Source organism: Onychostoma macrolepis, chromosome 12 (assembly GCF_012432095.1).
Source record: "Onychostoma macrolepis isolate SWU-2019 chromosome 12, ASM1243209v1, whole genome shotgun sequence".
Classification (NCBI taxonomy): Eukaryota; Metazoa; Chordata; class Actinopteri; order Cypriniformes; family Cyprinidae; genus Onychostoma; species Onychostoma macrolepis.
In genome coordinates, this window is record NC_081166.1 from 20,669,750 (window position 1) to 20,685,044 (window position 15,295).

The 15,295-nt window shown below is 38.0% G+C and overlaps 1 protein-coding gene across 2 annotated transcripts in view; it reads right to left on the minus strand.

The window, feature by feature from the left end:
• Positions 1-15,295, minus strand: part of LOC131550862 (transforming growth factor beta-1-induced transcript 1 protein-like) — a 97,365-nt gene that overhangs the window by 80,230 nt on the left and 1,840 nt on the right. The gene's annotated exons all lie outside the window — the stretch shown is intronic.

Below are 15,295 nucleotides of genomic sequence, written 5' to 3' on the forward strand. Positions count from 1 at the left end.
CGCCCTGCTATTAGCTCTGGCGTCGGTTAACCCTCTGGGGTCTGAGGGTGTTTTGGGGCTCCGGAGAAGTTTTGACATGCCCTGACATTTGTGCTTTTTTCAGTTGCTTATAAACATTTTAATGGCTAAAGTCTAAAAACACTGCATTCAGCACAAACTGGGCTACAATAATATGTGAGCAGCATGTACGTACGTGATTGTGTTTTTGAGAAAACAACGTTTATGCATGGTTTGAAAAATTTTAAAGTAACTGAAATAAGGCCATAAAACACATACAGAACATTTGTTCACAAGACTTTTGAGAACTGGATCTTGTAGCCTAGAATATTTGCTTCAAAATGATCTTAAAATAATCTAACTCACTCATTCAGAGAAAACAATATATTGATTTAAATTTTCTAAGTCACTTTTTGAGTAGAAAGGGTCTATGCGAGAGGGCGTGACCTATCCTGGATAATGCTGTGACTGACACCTGAGAAGCATAATGAGCTCCATAATGAGCCATTCAGTCAGGTGTCTGACTGAGAGGGAAGAGTTACAAGAAAGAATGTGAGGAAAAAAGAAATGTGTATACAATAACTATCACATAAAATAACTTGAGATTCACTTGCGAGTGTAGTTAAACAGTTTATTAGGAACAAACAAACAAATAAACAACAGAAGAGTCAAGACATCGTGGGTGCAATATCCAAAATATCCAAAACAGTGGCAGGAAACTGGAACCCAGGAAAATGGGAGACAGCAGGAACTGCATGAGAAAACACAAAACAGACGTGAGCAACACAATGAACGGACAAAGACAAAGCAAACATGGTGACAATACATACAATACCAGTCAAATTATTTAAACAGTAAGATTTGTAATGTTTTTTTTTATAAGAAGTGTCTTCAGCTCACCAAGCCTGCATTTATTTGATCCAAAGTACAGCAAAAACATTATATTTATTATAATATATAGGCCTACATATTGTTACTATTCAAAATAAATAAAGCACCCCCCCCCCCACGCTAAAATTAATAAATAAATTATTCAGGATGTTGATAGGCTTTTCAGGAGCAACTATATTATTACATTAGCAATCACCAATATTGCCCACGTGATTTTATAACAGATGCACACATGCTTTGCATGTATTATCATACAATACAAAAACAAAAATTTATAACTGAGAAACTAAATTATTATTGTTAAGCTTATTATAAACATGTTTGAGCAGGTATTTGCAAACAGAGTAGGCTACTTCACAGTAAAGATTGGTCTAAACTTTCTTAGACATTACTTTTACATCATTGTTTATAGAACATATAACTATCCTCACGTCGTGCAACATTTAAATGCAATTAAAGTTTGCCTATCATATTTCAAAATGTTTCACTCGATTTCACACATTTTATTCTGGAGTTATAGTTTGGGAAAAGTTAAACTAGAAAATGCTTTCATCTTTGTCACAACAACACATTATTGAATGCCAATAAGAAACATTACTTACTCGGTATAGACGGTTTCATCGGGTGCACGCGCCTGGACCGAAGTTAACTTCCGGTCTGTGTTTGTTTATCGGTCTTGTTAGTGCACGGCGCCGGCTACAAACACAGTTAAAGTTAAAGTGATGAGTAATGAAGTTGGGCTCAGGTTGTTGTGCTGTGGGATGTATTTCACATACATTTATTTATATGTGGCGACCTGCCACGATATCAAAACGGACCGATTTTCCAAATGGCTTCGTTGAATAAACATGAGCACGTAATGCACGTTTAAAAATCAAAACAAGGCGTGGGTGTTTTTATATCACTGTATTTCTGAAGGACAACTGTCTTTAGAAAATATTCGATGCCATTTTCATTTCATCTAGCAAGTTATATGCCTGATAAAGCAGCGTTTGTAAGCTCAGCGCTGCTTTGTGTAACGTACAGCCCAACAGCCGTTTCCGGGGGAACCTCTAGTTCTCCCACTTTAAAGCGCCTCCTGCTGGCAGAGAATGAATTTGCATTTTTGATAAGTCCGTCCAAGTAGTTATCGCTGCATCTCAGTCCGTCTGATTTACGCAGCAAACATATTTTGCTTGTTATCAAAACATAATCTACTCTAAAGGGACTTAGCTGTTGTTACTGATTGTATTTGGATGTCTACCGGAAGTTAAGTTAGGGCCACAAAAGCGCGCATGCGCAGTAATGTTTGTTTATGTTGTTGCGGTTGAAACCGTCTATAAAATATCTCCTCCTCCGCCGGTTCCAGCTGCGCTCGCATTCTGTTTGTGAGGTAAACAAAGCTTTTTCCTCTCAGCCTGTCTTCTGAGGGTAAATACAAGGCTTTTTCCTCTCAGCGCATTTCTGAGGTAAATACAAGGCTTATTCCTCACCGCATGTTCTTCCAAAAGTATCTGAGATGAACTGATATTGCTGCTTTGTTTACGGTGGTGTGGGCGTTTACATGCCGCGTGTCTCACGTGGAGATTTGTAATAACAATAGCGCGAGCAGCGCGTGGGCGTGACCTAATTAGAGATAATGAGACCAGACGGAAAAACTGGACATGTTCTTGGTTTCAAACGGATTACTTCTTGATTACTTAATAATCACAGAATATTTGTTTTCGGTAAAACTTACTTCATTTGAGAGTAGACATGTCAAGCTTTCTATAGATATATTTCTCATGTCTCTGTGTGAAGTATTTGCTGAGTTACAGTTCATTTTAGTGACGTGTTTCAAAAAGCAGAACGCGGAGACGGAGAAGACATAGAGCGCACCCTGTTTGTTTTCTTTATTCTTCAAAAGCACAAAGTTTAGTTGTCATTATGAGTGTATACAAATAAAAGTAGACCCCTTAAAGATTCGAATGGTGTATTGCTCTTATCTGTACGATCAAAAATGGCAGAGTAATTCAAGCTCATTTCGGCCTTATCAGGAAAATCTGCCTCAAAACGCGTATACGCGTTTGTCAACCCCGGGGGGTTAAGCGAGTAGGAGACCTACAAGCCCTTTCCATCAACCCTACTTGCCTGGAATTCGGGCCTAACGACTCCAAGGTCATCCTGAAACCAAGGCTGGGTTATGTACCTAAGGTGCTCTCCACTCCGTTCAGAGCCCAGGTCATAGCGCTTTCCGCGCTTTCCCCTTCGACGGATAACCAGGAATTGTTCCTGCTCTGCCCCGTCAGGGCCCTGAGGGTATACATTGAGCATTCTGCCTCATACAGGAGATCAGAACAGCTTTTTGTCAGCTTCGGTAACCGTGCTAAAGGTCGCCCTGTTACGAAGCAAAGTATTTCCAGGTGGTTTTGAATTTAATGAAGCGAAGAATTAAGAAAATATTATATTAACCTAACTGTATTAGTGCGTGATATGTTGCAGATATATAGGTTACAGTCCACGGACAACATTTATGAACCTTGTAATAATCAATACACTTAAAAATAAGACATGTAACATGCCTAGAAAAAAAAAAAACATTACTATCTTTCCCATCCATCCAGGTTTTTTAATTCAAAACATTTTATTAATTTATTCATAATATTAATGTCTGAATATACAAGGTTGCTATGGTCACGCAGGTTCGTGCATTAAACGCATGGCCACGAGAAATGTTCTCTCAACATAAGAAGTCGTGTTCGCCGAACATGTCCCCTACCCTACCTGCCATCTTTTTGATCATTTTATCATGAAAATATGTTTTATTTCTTTAAAAAAACACGTGACCTTAGGCCTACATATAATGATCACAGAAACAAATCCACAGCTGAACCACGGCAACAAGTAGTGGTGTTTTCGTAATCAGCGTAATTTGAAGGAATCAGCTGAATGGATTGAACTCACTCGGTAAAACAGTGACTTGGCCCCACCTAGTGTCTGTTTTAGTTTCATATTAAACGTATCATTTAATAGATTGACATATTGACATATTTCTGCCTTTAAACTTTAAAACATTAATTTCATAACATTTTATGCATTTGTAGGCTTATTGCAGTGTAAATGCATTCAGTAATGATGTCTCCGGCTTTTGTTGACACTGATTGGATTTTTACTAGTACAGCCCTTTATTATTTTAACTGAGTTCATCGATTGGAATTATATATATATATATATATATTTTAAATGCCCCTGGACATCAGTTTACAGGTTTGTTTCTGATGCTGTCAATGTTGTTTTTGGTTTTTGGTTACATTAAAAAACTGCAGTTAGCTCAAAAAGCTGAGGGTACACGACAGGCGCTGTTTGGATGAGCATGATGCTTGTATGTTCAATGCATGTCGTGTGTGTTTCACTAGCTCCGTTCCGTGGACACCTCTTGTTTGACCTAATTCTGGATATTTCCATCCTAAAACGTGTGATTAATCCGTATCTAAAGCCGTGTCTACACCAAGAGAACCCATTATAATCAGTTGATGCGGTGACTGTCCACACGGGAAGAGGCGCGAGGCGACCACTCTTCTACAATAACCTCCTTCTATTCCGAATATTGGAAACATGCCTTGTATGCTTTGAAAGTGAAACCTAAAAACAGCGCGCATAAGAGGCGACTGCATGCTTCATGAGCTTCAGCAAACACGCGATCACAGATAGCAGGCTTCCCAGCCGAAAGAACCCCCGCGTGAAACTGAAATAATAACGGTGATATAAGATTTTGGTCATATCGCCCATCTAAGTCATTCATCCCACACTATCAACAGGCGTCATATAGGCTACACTTCTTGTACTTTGTTTGGGCACCACAAGGTGTCACTGTGGCCTCAAGCTTACCCTCGACTACTCTGGCTCGATTGCTTTTCCTGACGAAACACGCCTCCTCATTACCCTACGGACAAAGAAATGTATAAATAAATAAATGTGAAAATAAATAAATGTATAAATAAATAAATGTGGAAATATATAAATGTGGAAATAAATAAATAAATAAATAAATACGTAAATAAATATATAAATGTGAAAATAAATAAAAGTGGAAATAAATAAATGTATAAATAAATGAATAAATAAATGTGGAAAAATGAAAAATACATAAATAAGGAAATAAAATTATAAATAATAATTTATTTTTGCTTTTTACTTTTCTTTGTACATTTATTTATATATTTATTTATTTATTTTCTTTTACATTTCTTTGTACATTTCTTTCTTTCTTTCTTTATTTATTTCTAAATATGGCAGGTTTGGTCCTCCATAGTGAATGGCTAAGTACAGGTTGATGTAAATGTACTGACAAGGACTGCAAAAGAACTAACGTTAAGAAACCTTTGAATTGCAAAAAATTAAAAAAAAAATAAAAATACAAAAATAAAGATGTTTATTTAAAAATGCATGTCATTTCTGACAAGTTTTAAGATGGGCTAGTGTAAAACGATAGTACGGTGAAATTATGTTAAAATTTAACAAAAATGCATTTCTACCAGTCCTGAATCCCTCAGAGTTCTCTCTCATTCAAAGTCAGCTAAATGCTGTTATCTGAGCCTGTGTCATAAGTGATAACATGCTATTTGTAGTAAAGCATAGTGTTTCAGTCAAATCATAGACACTGATATGTTAAAGGACATGATCAAAAATTCTACATTTCAGATTTAATGCATTAAGAAGGCAATTGGTAGGTAAAAGTTTCAACTGCCCAATGCATTTAAGAAATAAGATTGTAAAAATAATTAATAACAATATAGGAGCTATTGTTGAAGGAACATGAGGTCTTTAAAATCATAATACAAACTCTGAGCTATAGAAGTAATGATTTTGAATAGTTAAACAGTTGTATTTCTGCTTGTTCTATGACCAGTAACTTATCTGTCTTATTTTTAGTCTTCACCATCATACAGGGCCCGATGGCTCCGGTTGCAGAAGTAGCAGAACATTACACTGAATGGATGAGTGTGATATCTAAATTCACTGAGTAATCTCAGCGTGATGGTTTGAAGATATCCAATTGATTTTAGTGATTACTGCTCTGATTAACCTGTCTCAATGTTTTAAGACTAGAAGGTGGTCTCAATGGCTCTCATGGTTCTTGAGTGCACCTTTCCTAAGCTGCAGAAAATACCGGATTCTGGAAGAAAACTGTCGAGGATGTTGCAACGGGAAAGAGCGTTTACCAGTGTGAATGAGGTGATTTCTCAATGAGCAATGATTTCTCACCTCATTCATGAGCAGTGAATGAGGTGATTTCTCCAGTCAAGCATGACGGAACGCACTTATAAAGCAATTGCCCTCTCTGTCAGGGCTTTGAACGTGACCTCTATGCTGACCGCTTACCAAGCGGAATTGCACATCCTTTTGCACATGCCTCAGGCTATTAGGACTGATGGCCTCAGCCCTGATAGTTATCCCCTTAGGCTGTTCATGAGAGAGTTTCAACGCTGGGTAGCGTCTCAGGGACTGGACCCATTACGTCACTCCCGGAGGAGAGTGAGAGTGACGTCAGAGGCAGTCTTGGCACTGTGCCAGTGGAGACACCCGACCTTTCTGGTTCAAGGGGTACCCATGGGCGTGGTTCGAGCCAGACAAGTCATAACAACGGACGCGTCGTTGTCCGGTTGGGGGGGCATTCACGAGGGCAGGATAGTGAATGGAAGATGGGGTCAACATCTGACCAATCTTCACATAAATTATATGGAAATGCTAGTCGTTTTTCTGACGTTGAAGCATTTTCTTCCTTTTCTCAAAGGGCATCATGTTCTCGTGAGAACGGACAACACTACAGTTGTGGCTTACATAAACCGACAGGGAGGTCTCAGATCACTTCCTTTGCACACGTTAGCACGCAAACTGATTTTATGGAGCAACACCAATTTTTTATCCCTGAGAGCGACGCACGTACAGGGTGTCATGAACCAGGGTGCGGATCTGCTGTCCAGGGGCAATCCCCTCTACAGGGAGTGGAAATTGAACAGGGAAGTGGTCGATCAGATTTGGAGAAGATACGGCAGAGCGACAGTGGATCTGTTCGCGTCCCAGGTCAATGCTCAGTGTCCTCTGTTTTTCTCCCTGAAAGATCAGAGCGCACCTCTGGGGATAGATGCGTTGGCACACAAATGGCCTCACACTCTCCTTTATGCGTTCCCACCGATAGCGTTAATATCCCCTACACTTTACAGAGTGAGGGAGGAGAGACTAAAATTGATATTAATAGCTCCGAGGTGGCCAGGGAAATATTGGCTAGCGGAGATCATACATATGCTGTACGAAGACCCGTGGTCTCTCCTGCTGCGCAGAGATCTTTTGTCACAAGCAGTGGGGGAGATTTTTCATCCTCATCCAGAATGCCTGGCACCATGGGCCTGGCCTGTGAGTGGTTCAATTTAAATACAACCGGTCTGTCTGACAGTGTTATTAAAACCATACAAAATGCTAGAGCTTCATCGACTGGGTCTCTTTATGAATGCAAATGGGGTGTGTTTGAATTAAACTTGAGATTCCCTTTCAGTGTTCAGTAGCAGTCATTCTATCATTTCTTCAGGATTTGATAGACCAAGGGAAAGCATTTTCAACCATAAAAGTGTTTCTGGCTGCTATATCTGCTTGTCACGTTGGTTTTGATAAATCATGGGATTTGGGATTGGTGCTTGATGCTCTTTCCATGTCCCCATTTGAGCCGCTGGACAAGGTTGATTTCAAAATATTGTAATTTAAGACGGCACTGCTGTTAGCTTTAGCTTCGGCAAAGAGCGTAAGCGAGATTCACGTGCTTTCAGTGCATTCAGCATGTTTGCAGTTCATGTCTGGGTATGCAGGGGTAGTTCTGAAACCTAATCCTGCATTCATGCCCAAAATAGTCAATGCTATCATTTTCTCTTGAGTTAAGAGCCTTCTATCCACCACATTTTGCTTCGTCAGAACAGCAAAAGTTAAATGCATTGTGCCCAGTGCGTGCTTTACGCATTTATACAGAAAGAACCAGAGGGTTCAGGGAGAGTGATCAGCTGTTCGTATCTTGGATGAAACCTCGTATGGGGAATCTGATTACTAAACAGCGTTTATCGTACTGGATAGTGGAGGCAATTTCGTTGGCATATTCCAGTAAGGGTCTTGTGTCCCCACCTGGTTTACGTGGACACTCAACAAGGGGAATGTCAACTTCGTGGGCTCTATTTAAAGAGTCACGTTACAAGATATTTGTGAAGCGGCGAGTTGGTCCTCAGGAAGAGGTGTGCTTATTTTGAATGTCGTAGTGACCAATTGGGGCTGGCGTAATGTAATAGGGCTTCTGAGGAATACGTGCAAGGTTTTATAAACTGGATGTTACAGCTCAAACTTTAGCACATGCAGTGTTGAGTGTAGGAATGTGAGTCACGAGTCATGACTTGTTCAGCCCCGGATGCAGTGATTGTGGTTGGCAGGAGACTTCAAGACACCTCACTTAATGCTATCAGAGAACCGGGGGTTACGCAAGTAACCTATTGTTTTTGTAAAACCAGTGTATTTACCCTAGTATTTAGGTTATAGACAATGTCTGTATTGGTATCTGTGAGGTGACTGAGGGTCTGACCCATGTCAGGAATGCAATAACGGTGTCTCTCTTCCAGAGAATATGTAGTTTTCTTGTTATCAGTTCATTTTCAGATATAACCAAATTAGCCAAAAGCCATCATAGCTGTATTAGACGTACAAACAAACAAGGCAAATTTCTATCTAAAAGGTCATAAAAATTAATTACTTTTTGTGCACACGGTTTTTCTTTCATAATATATTAATGATTTGTTAAATCTGGTTAATGAATATGCAATTTTAGTTTTAAGGCTGTTGTCTAAATGTTTTGTTTAAAAAGTAAGTGTGAAGTAGGAAGAGACGTATTTACAAAGGTGTGTTGATGAAAGCATATATGGATGGAGGACACTTTTCCAGCAAGCGGGACACAGAATGATTCACTGGAAAGGACATAACTTTTTATGTGAAAAACGACTAGTGCAAGTAGAAATAGTGGGATTAAGCAAGTAGATGAACATATAAGGGAAGTATTTGTACGAAAGAATGTGTTTATTACTAAAAATGTCAGAAATGTACTTTCCGTAGTGACCTCACTTGGTAGACCAGACGTGGGGTATTGGACCCCACACCGGTTTTTCTAAAACGGGGGACTGAAGGAGTGGATTGCAGATCTACAATGGCCCTCATAATAATGTTAATTATAATATTTCTTGAATAATTATTTATCAAAGTTACATTTATGCATGTTAGAAAATAAGTTGAATATGGCTTTAGTCTGCCTTTTTACTCTCGAAGAAGCTGATCTCATTGTGTGTGTGTAGTTAACCATATTTGATCATATTCAGGGCAGAGCCCGGCAACCTTGAAGTACAGATAAGTGTTCTCTGCGTATGTGTGAATGTCTATCTTTGCAGCTAGATGCAGAGAGAGAGCTCTAGGAGGAAATCATCATTTGCTGTCACCCTGATGTCCAGGGTAACAGATATACATCTCTGGAGAGACCTATTGCGTCTGACCTCTGATCAATTGTAACCAAATATAATCACTAGAAGATATGCTTCGAGTTTTACGTCCATGTGTGGAGATTTTCTACGTTTATCTACCAACCAGAATCTTGTTTACCTATGTATTGATGTAATTAGTGACCTCTGTTAGAGTATAACTATTGGTGTCTAGAACATGTACGCAGAGCGGCCTACGAACTCCATGCGAGTGTTAAAGCTGACTTCTGCTGATGAAACTGCAAACTATTATTCAGTAATTTTTTCTTTAATTTATCACATCTCTGACTCCAGGGTTTTGTTCATCATACCTGGTCCTTGGGTTTTAACTGTAATTCCCCAACACTGTCTAATCAAAGAAAATTAATTAATTTAAAATTATAATTTCTAAATATAGAAATTGAAAGGGACTTTGGTCTTATGCACAGTCTTTTAACTTTAACTGTTTTTAGTCTAGTAAATTAGTAAACTTAAATCCTTTTAGGAACTGCAGGTCCTAGCCATAGAAACCATAATAATGATTTATATGGATATGACACGAGCTTATGCAACTTTATACATTTACAATTACTTACATTATTTATTATTTACTATTACTATTACTCCATTAGGTCTGAAATATATATATTGTATGTTTTAATCCCCTGGAACACACTACACACATGATGATCTAGATTAGAACATGATGCATTGCTGTGTCTGTCATAATTAAATAATTAAACAATTTTGGAAAAAGTGGCTGTACGTGTTTTAAAAAAAGAAAATAATAATAATAAGTTTTTTGTTTACAGTCTTTCTTTAATGGACATTAATATAAAACGGTTTACTGTCAAGCTGTGATATTCCTGTTGTATATTTATTGTCCAACATTCCTATTTTTTCTGTCAATAATTTAATTTCATATGTTGGTATTAATTCAGTGTTTATAATGCTAACACTTGAACTTAAAATATTTTCAACCAAAACTGACATGGTTTCTAGAGAGCAAGAGGTTTTCTGAAAAAAGGGAAGACGTCAATAAAGTCTGTAAAATTAACTGTTAACAGGATTTGATGATCACTAGTCTAGTGATTGTACGTTATTGTTGTCAGCGTTCAGGCTGTATTTCAGCTTTAATGTACGTTTTTTTTTGTTGTTTTTTTAAAAGCAGCTGATATTTACCATAGCGACAGCTAGAAGTTAGTGGAGTGCCGAGTCGCTTTCACCCCAAAATGGCGGAAGCGCTGGGCTGCTGCTGGGCGCCGCTGTTGCAATGGAACGTTCTATTTGCTTTCACTTCTTGTCAGTATAAGTTCTTTGGTAACAGCCACTAAGTAGCTAGGTCGCACTAGGTAGCGCTTCTGTAGTGCGGCCGCCATTTTGGACTGAAAATTCCAACAGCACAGATATACAGAAATAGACAGAATAACAATGAAAGAGAGGTCAAAGTGGAATAAAAGAACGCAATGTTGGGCAATCCACTGCAAAAACTATCAGTGTGACAGTAAAAATCTTGCCTTTCATAATTTTCTCAAAGACCCTGACAGGTGATTATTCACAAAAGTGTAAAAATATTGTGTGTTTTGAAGTGGGACGTAGTGCTATCTGTTTAAACTGTTTTTAGTCTAGTAGTAAACTTAACTCCTTTTAGGAGCAGGTTCTAGCCATAGAATCCATAATAATGATTTATATGGATATGACACCAAGTAAGAATGAGCTTATGCAACTTTACACATTTACTATTACTATATTATTAGTTACTATTAACATTACTCCACTAGGTCTGAAATATAAGTTTTAATCCCCTGGAACACACTACAAACATGATGATCTAGAACAAGATGCATTGCTGTCATAATTAAATCATTCTGGAGAAAGTGGCTGTACGTGTGTGTGTGCGTGTGTTTTACATAAAACGTGTTTTGTTTACAGTCTTCCTTTAACATTAATATAAGACAATACTGCAAAAATAGTTTACTGTCAAGCAGTTATATTCCTGTTATATACACTGAAAAAAATTATAAACGCTACACTTTTGTTTTTGCCCCCATTTTTCATGAGCTGAACTCAAAGATCTAAGACTTTTTCAATGTACACAAAAGGCTTATTTCTCTCAAATATTGTTCACAAATCTGTCTAAATCTGTGTTATCATGCTGCAACATGAGGTGATGGTCGTGGATGAATGGCACAACAAAAGGGCCTCAGGATCTCATCACGGTATCTCTGTGCATTCAAAATGCCATCAATAAAATTCACCTGTGTTTGTTGTCCATAACATATTACGGCTTATGGTAGAGAAATGAACATTCAATTCACGGGCAACAGCTCTGGTGGACATTCCTGCAGTCAGCATGCCAATTGCACGCTCCATCAAAACTTGTGACATCTGTGGCATTGTTCTGTGTGATAAAACTGCACATTTAAGAGTGGCCTTTTATTGTGGCCAGCCTAAGGCACACCTGTGCAATAATCATGCTGTCTAATCAGCATCTTGATATGCCACACCTGTGAGGTGGATGGATTATCTCGGCAAAGGAGAAGTACTCACTAACACAGATTTAGACAGATTCGTGAACAATATTTGAGAGAAATAGGCCTTTTGTATACATAGAAAAAGTCTTTGATCTTTGAGTTCAGCTCATGAAAAATGGGGGCAAAAACAAAAGTGCTGCGTTTATAATTTTGTTCAGTGTATTTATTGTCCAACAAATGTTTCTGTCATTAATTTAATTTCATATGTTGGTATTAATTCAGTGTTTATAATACAAAAAAAAATACTTAAAATTATTTCTAGGGTTTCTAGAGAGCAAAGGTTTTGTGAAAAAAGGGAAGACTTAAACACAAAGGGCCTCATTCATGAAACACGAGCAGAGCGAATTTATAATAAGGCTGTTCTGACGTAAATTTTCGGATTCATGAAAGTGTTCATATTTTCAAAATGGTTGGTACGAAAGAAATGTACACCTGCTCCCTATCACGTGTAAATGGTGCGTAAAACATTCTGTGTTCTTTTTGGCAAACTGACGACACTGAATTTTGATGCGCTGGCATCCTAATATTATACAAGTTCCTTTGCTCTGGGTTTTTTTTTTTTGTTTGTTTGTTTTTTTTTTTTTGTAGCTGAGAGTTGATAAACTGTTTAGCTTTGGGTAAAACGTAGCGCTTGTCACTGTCACTTTTTAGCCAGCCGTCCAATCAAAGGAGGGGCGGGACAAATACTACACCGACCAATCATCCTATGTCAGTCCTCTGTCGTGTGTGTCATGTGTTCCCGCCTCTTGTGTCCTTATTTGGTCATGTTCCTGTCCTTGTTGAGTTTGATTTGTAGTTTATTCTGTTCAGGTGTGTGTATTTATCTGTGATTGTCTTGTGTGTGTGTATATAAGGTCCTGTCTGTTCAGTTAGTGTTTGTCTGGTCTACTCGTTACTTCCCGGTGTTCCTGTGTGTCAGCCCTGCCTTGTCTTGCCCTGATGTCATTATTAAAAACTATTATTTTGAAGTTACTCCTCGTCTCCGTGTTCCTCGTTCCTCCCTGCTGTGTACACCGTGACATCCTACTTGTACAACAACTGAACAACAATAGAGAAGTTAAAATTGCTGGTTACTACATTTTTATGTTCAGTAATATTCTTCAAAATGAGATACTAGTAATAGTAACTAGTAAGTTACTGCTGTGGATATTCCAGATCATAGCAACCAAAGCGTCTCAGCTGGAAAAACGCTGTGCCACCAAAGCGTTCTCAAGCGCCACCAGCTGGCCGTTTTCAGAAGAGCGCATGACATTTTTCAGCTGGCTAAAAAGGCTTTGGTGGACAAACGTTGAATATTTATTAGTCATATGGCCTATTAGTCTTTTTTGCATTTATGCAATATACTGGAGCCAAACCTGAGACCAGAATATTCCACTGCGTTTGTGGGCATGCAATTTGTGAAGCTGTAATTCATAGGCTGTAATTCAATTAGCATTTATGCTAATTGTGAATGAGTGCACTATTTACGAATGATTGGAATTCATTAACATACGCATGTTTAACTATCAAATCAGAAGTTTACCAAGTGTTTGTGAATCTGGAGGAGAGTTTTTGGGAAGGTTCGTTTTACGCGCAAATTACTTAGAATTTACTCATATATTTCATGTTTCATGAATGAGGCCCAAAGTCTGTAAAATAAACTGTTAAAAGGATTTGATGATCACTAGTCTAGTGATTGTACGTTATTGTTGTCATCAGGTTGTATTTCAGCTTTAATGTACTTTTTTTTTTTTTTTTTAAACAAAGCAGCTGATATTTGCCATAGCGACAGCAAGAAGCTAGTGGACTGCCGAGTCGCTTTCACTCCAAAATGGCGTAAGTGTAGAGCTGCTGCTGGGCGCTGCTGTTGCAATGGAACGTTTTATTGGCTTTCACTTTTTGTCAGTATAAGTTCTTTGCTACCATCTTGTAGGTCATCTCAATTCTCTAATTGCACCGCAAGGAGGCAAGGATCGAGGAGTGAGGAGGCTTCCTGAGGAGTCATGAGTTAGGAAACAGGTGTATCAGAAGTCTTTTTCGGCAAAAAACTGTATAAATTCTCCTCCCCCTTCACATCTGTCGTAATAATTTACATTTATATTTTACCTTTGCAGTTTAAGTAAACCATACATGTCATATATTTCAACAGAGCATCTTGCATTATTAATATTTATTATGAATGCCTTAATGAACTTTAACAACATAAGGACAGATCCCTTTAGCGCAGCTGATGACGCTTTTAAGTGACGCTTGAGTGCTCTAGAATATTCCAGTGGGGGGTGGGGGTGGGTTCCTGTGGCTAATTTTACACAATGATTACAAAATTGGTCTCATTTTTAAAAAGGTTTCTATTTAATTAAAAATTAGCCTTATTAAATGAACTATTATTTATACGTTTTTTTTTTTTTTTTTTCTTCTGGGGCCTGAAATAGAGGCACCTTGGCTGGTTTAGGTTTGTCATGGAAAAATTAATATGACAATAAAACCGCCAGTAGGTGGCAGCAAATCCCTGTTTTAATAAATGACTTACTGAATTATTCATATCAAATGATTCGTTCAAAACGGCTGATTCAATAGAAACGAAACAAGTGAGACCATCTGAATGGACAGTTGAATCACTTGCTCACTCGATTCGTTCAAAAACTGATTCAGGAATGAAACACGTGTTGCTATGCACTGTTGTATAAAACTAAAAGCACATTTGTGCTTGGGGCCTCATGCACCTGTGCTGATATACAGAAAAGTGCATTGTTTGTGCAATGAATATAAAAACGTAAAAACTCATACATGGGTATTTTTTGTTTCATTGCTGGAATTATAAGGGCATTCTAACTGTATTCTAATGGGCTTCATCGCGCAGTGAATGCTTTTTTTTTTTTCTCTCAAAGTTGGATTTTGTCAGCTCTCCTATTGTCTCTCAGTCCCTCACAGTCACACATACATTATGTCAGGAGAATGTCTTTAACTTCTAATCAAGGAAAAAATCATACCTTCTGTTGTCTTCTTTTTAAAGAACTTCAAATGTTGCGCTTGAACCATTTTGTGCGAAAAATGGCGAAATTGCTTCTGCGCTGCTTGTTACAGTACCAAGTTCTGATTGGCCAATTGCCGTTATTTAGTTCGTAAATGATCATAAGTAGAGAATTTTAACATTTCATGTGCATGATAAGTTTTACGTAATCAACAAAATTAATAATCCAAAGGGGATGGTGGTTTTACAGAGGGGATGCTTTTTGTCATTTTTTTTCGACCAGGGGTATTTTTTTTTTTTTTTTTAATCTCTGTAAAGAAGATCAATGTATTTTTCTGGAACACTTTTAGTGGGTCCTTAAAAAGTGCGCTTAAAAGAGCAAAACATATTACTAGTTCACCCCGGAACGTAGTCCATGTAGAAGTTATTTA